The sequence below is a fragment of the Oryx dammah genome, unplaced genomic scaffold, assembly GCF_014754425.2.
Source record: "Oryx dammah isolate SB20612 unplaced genomic scaffold, SCBI_Odam_1.1 HiC_scaffold_13, whole genome shotgun sequence".
Classification (NCBI taxonomy): Eukaryota; Metazoa; Chordata; class Mammalia; order Artiodactyla; family Bovidae; genus Oryx; species Oryx dammah.
In genome coordinates this window covers 48518394-48523167 of record NW_024070197.1, presented here as the reverse complement: position 1 = coordinate 48523167, position 4774 = coordinate 48518394, and the positions used below count along the sequence as shown (strand labels likewise).

Here is a 4774-nt window from a genome sequence, read left to right as displayed (position 1 = left end):
GAGATGGGGGTGGGGGGGCCAAGTTTGATCCAACATAAACAGAACTGATATCCATAGGTAGAGAGGGCTATGATTGATACAGAAAAAAAGAAAATTCAAAGCTATCATAAAGTTTTACCTAAATAAGGAAGAATTAAAAGATAAAGATGACACACCATGTTTCAGGAAAAAATTGAAACAAGACGAGCAATGCTGAAACATCTTGGAGAAGTTCAGACCAAAAAAATCTATCATCTTCTAGGGCTCAATTTCTCTATACCAGTTCAATGTTACACAAAAAGTGCAACCTAAAAATTCTCCCTGTCAGTTATAAAGGCAAATGAAGATTTCTTAAATATACAATAACTCAGGAGTTGTAGCAACTATGAAACTTTCTTGAAAATAATATTTTATTAAATCCAGTCAACCAAGGGGGGGTCAATGTGAAGAGTAGAGTAGAAAACTTGATACATAAAAACAATTAATTAAAATATAAAATTAAAGCAATATGCATTTACAGAAAATAATGTAAAGGTGGAAGAAAAACTTCACAATTTAAAATAATATAACTCCCCCAGAGCCCCGGAGTGCAAGCCGGTTCTTCGTCGATCTTTCAGTCGTCCGCTTACTCTTTCCTTCCAAGATGACAGATGCCGCCGTGTCCTTCGCCAAGGACTTCCTGGCAGGTGGAGTGGCGGCGACCATCTCCAAGACGGCGGTCGCGCCCATCGAGCGGGTGAAGCTGCTGCTGCAGGTGCAGCATGCCAGCAAGCAACTCACTGCAGATAAGCAGTACAAGGGCATCATAGACTGCGTGGTTCGTATCCCCAAGGAGCAGGGAGTCCTGTCCTTCTGGCGTGGTAACCTGGCCAATGTGATCAGATACTTCCCCACCCAGGCTCTCAACTTTGCCTTCAAACATAAATACAAGCAGATCTTCCTGGGTGGTGTGGACAAGAGGACCCAGTTTTGGCGCTACTTTGCAGGAAATCTGGCATCAGGTGGTGCCGCCGGGGCCACGTCCCTGTGTTTCGTGCACCCTCTCGACTTTGCCCGTACCCGTCTAGCAGCCGACGTGGGCAAAGCTGGAGCTGAAAGGGAATTCAGAGGCCTCGGTGACTGCCTGGTTAAGATCTACAAATCTGACGGGATTAGAGGCCTGTACCAAGGCTTTAACGTGTCTGTGCAGGGTATTATCATCTACCGAGCTGCCCTACTTCGGTATCTATGACACTGCGAAGGGAATGCTTCCAGATCCCAAGAACACTCATATCTTCATCAGCTGGATGATCGCACAGTCAGTCACGGCGGTTGCTGGGTTGACTTCCTATCCGTTCGACACTGTGCGTCGCCGCATGATGATACAGTCAGGGCGCAAAGGAACTGATATCATGTACACAGGCACGCTTGACTGCTGGAGGAAGATTGCTCCTGAGGAAGGAGCCAAAGCCTTTTTCAAAGGCACATGGTCCAATGTTCTCAGAGGCATGGCGGGGCTTTTGTGCTTGTCCTGTATGATGAAATCAAGAAGTTCACCTAAGTTATTTCCTAGTTTTTCTCCTGTGACTAGGCATGTTGTATTATATAACATATCTTGAGCATTCCTGACAGACTGTTAGCTGTCTATTTATCAATGGCAACTATTTACTGGTTGAAAATGGGAAGCAATAATATTCACCTGACCAGTTTTCTCTTAAAGCCATTTCCATGATGAAGATGGGACCCAATTTTTTATTTCAGTCACTCCTGGCAAATAACAAATTTGAAGAAATAAAAAATACCTGGAATTAAAAAAATAAAATAAAATAAAATAATATAACTAATGATGGTAGTGGTGGTGGTTTAATTGCTAAGTCATGTCTGAATCTTTTGACCCCATGGACTATAGCCCTCCAGGCTCCTCTGTCCTCTATCCATGGGATTTCTCAGGCAAGAATACTAGAGTGGGTAGCCCTTTCCTCCTCCAGAGAATCTTCCCCAACCAGGGATCAAACCCAGGTCTCTTGCATTGCAGACAGATTCTCTACTGACTGAGCCACTGGGGAAGGCCCTGACTAATGGACCGGGACAAAAATTCTAGATCTTGTTATTAAAACTCAGTGGGACTAAGGAGGAAGCTTGCGTGAGTGAATTTCCTCATCTTTCACAGCAAAATGTCAATATTCATTTCATTTTTTAAAGTTAATAAATCAAGAAATAAAAATTTTAAAAGTTTACCATTTGAAATACCAAAGTAATTTTAAATTACCAGAAGGTGGGGCATGTTCAGGAAATTGACCAGATAGAAAATAAAAGAAAAATGACAGTCTCTAGATCCATTATAACTAACTGTAACTGTCTTCTTTATTATTAGACAACATTGAATTAAAAGTAAAAAAAGCATTAAGTTTGAAGCTAGAATACAAGTGGCCTGATGCAATGTACCAAAAAATCCCATCGTGGTAGAAACTGCTAGCTGTCTATCACAACATCTATTCTTCACTTTCATGGTAACAATTAGCTGGGCATATGGCTGTTCAGATATACCATACACTCTATCTCTCTCTCGGAGGGTGGCCTTGTGACATTCCCGGAATGTTCCCGAGTGGGTTATGAGCAGAACTAGTGAGTGCCACTTACAGACCTGGCCCATAAACCTCCTTTCTTGCCCCTCTGTGTTCTTCCTGTGGGCTGGGATGACAAGGACTAAGGCAAATATAGTAGCCAAAGAGCTTCAGTCTTGTTCTAACTGTGGGGCTGTCTCTGACCATCCCTCGACACACATACTCTGCTTACTAGAACACCCATCATTGACTATTGAGTCAGGATTCTGTCAAAAGATAGAAACTATCCCAGTTATTTGGACAGAAAGAATGTAACACGAAAAACAGTTTAACCAGTATAAGTATCAAGATACATACATAAAGCAAGTGTCTGAAAATGCAAAGAGAAACAAAAATATAGACAAGTGAAATCTATAAGCAAATAATGATATCATGGGAATAGTATAATGACTAATATATAATATTTAATTCTTATTCAAACATTGAAATCTCACCTTCTGGTTCCCCTGAATATTTTGAAGCTGACCAAATTTGGGGTGCCAAAGAAAGCCTCCAGGCATTTCAAAATTAGAAATAATAATGACTGCATTCATTTATGTAAAGTAAAGGGAAAAAATTCTAGTTTCATAACCAAAATAGAAAGGATAAAAGCCAGACTCTTAGAAATTTTGAAATTCTTCTAAATTTGACACGACTGAGCGACTGAACTGAAATGAACTGAAATTTGAAACCAAAATTGAAATTTCATAATGTCTATGCTATAGTCAAATTGCTACATATAAGAAGGCTAAAACCATATTTAGACAAGAATTCATATTTTTAAACATACTACTAAATAAGAGAGAATGGAAATAAATGAATTAAATTCTCATTGCAAGAAAAATTTTAAATTAAATGTAAATAAAGCACAAGAAAAGAAAATGACAAAGTGAAACTGAAATTAATTCAATAACAGAATAAATCTAAGAGGTGGTTTTTCGAAGAAAGTGTTAGATAACTAGATGATTAATTAGTTAATGGAGTAATAAAGGGTTCTAATGAGAGCCTATATTTACTGAGGATTTAACTAGGCACTAGGCTTAGTGCTTTAAGTATTTTAGATCTATGTTATGAAGTAGGTACGATTAGTGGCCTCATTTTACATATAAGGAAACTGAGGAACAGAGTTTAAGCATCTTATCCAAGGCCCCACAAATAGTAAGTGTCTGAACAATCAGATTCCAGATCACAATATTATCACTCAGAAGATGAAATAATTATTTCGCAGAGGCAGATGAAACTTAAGATTTAAATTTTTGATACATATTAACATTAGAAAATTCTCAACCTTGTTACTTGAGTGGTTCAAAAACGCTTCTTGAAGAAACAAGCTCATCTGTTTTTCAAGATTTGAGAGATCTGAGGCAGGGCTGGGGACTCTCTTGCTGTCCTGCAACCATATGCCCATTTCACAGAAGCGCGGGCTCCTCTGTGATGCATCTTATAAACAACACGGACCCACGGGAGCTCCCTAAATGAGGGAGCTGGAACCCCTGTTGCTCCGAGAGAAACATTTATTCTGGAACCTGGCTCATCCTCCTCCGTGCTTCAGAAAGATTACTTGAGGGCATTTTCATCTGACAGAAAAAGCAGGTCCCAGTTGCCTCTTGCAGAATGCACTGAAGGGTACCCAATAAGCAGGAAAGTTCACAGCGTGAGTGTGTTTTACTCTTCTTTCAAGCCTATGACAAAATGAGAATGAAAAACGTTGATAACATCAGTCACTCACCATCAAGCGTCCACCCTGCCACGTTCCTGTGTTTGGTAGAGGAATCCAATGCGAGGTGGATAATTAACCCTCCCATCTTGTGCTCTCAGTGCAGTGAACTACAGGAGCAGGTTTGAAAGCTGCTCAGTCATCTCTGACTCTTTGCAACCCCATGGACTGTATAGTATATAGAATTCTCCAGGCCAGAATACTGGAGTGGGTAGTCTTTCCCTTCTCCAGGGGATCTCCCCAACCCAGGGATTGAATCCAGGTCTCCCACACTGCAGGTGGATTCTTTACCAGCTGAGCCACCAGGGAAACCCACAAGGGCAGGTTTAAGCGGCAATTTTGGCTCCAGTACTGGCTGAGCCACCACCAGTAGAGATGACTGATTTAGGAGGGGTTGGATCATTTAGAGAACTGTTTGTTTTCTGAGACTGAAAGTGGGTGCAATAATCAGAAATCCTTCATGCAACATGCATTTCTAGCTCTTCAGATTCGATTT

The 4774-nt window shown here is 40.6% G+C and overlaps 1 pseudogene; it reads left to right on the top strand.

The window, feature by feature from the left end:
* The first annotated feature begins 567 nt into the window (after nucleotides 1–567).
* LOC120872912 lies at nucleotides 568–1736 on the top strand (annotated as a pseudogene).
* The last annotated feature ends 3038 nt before the right edge of the window (nucleotides 1737–4774 follow it).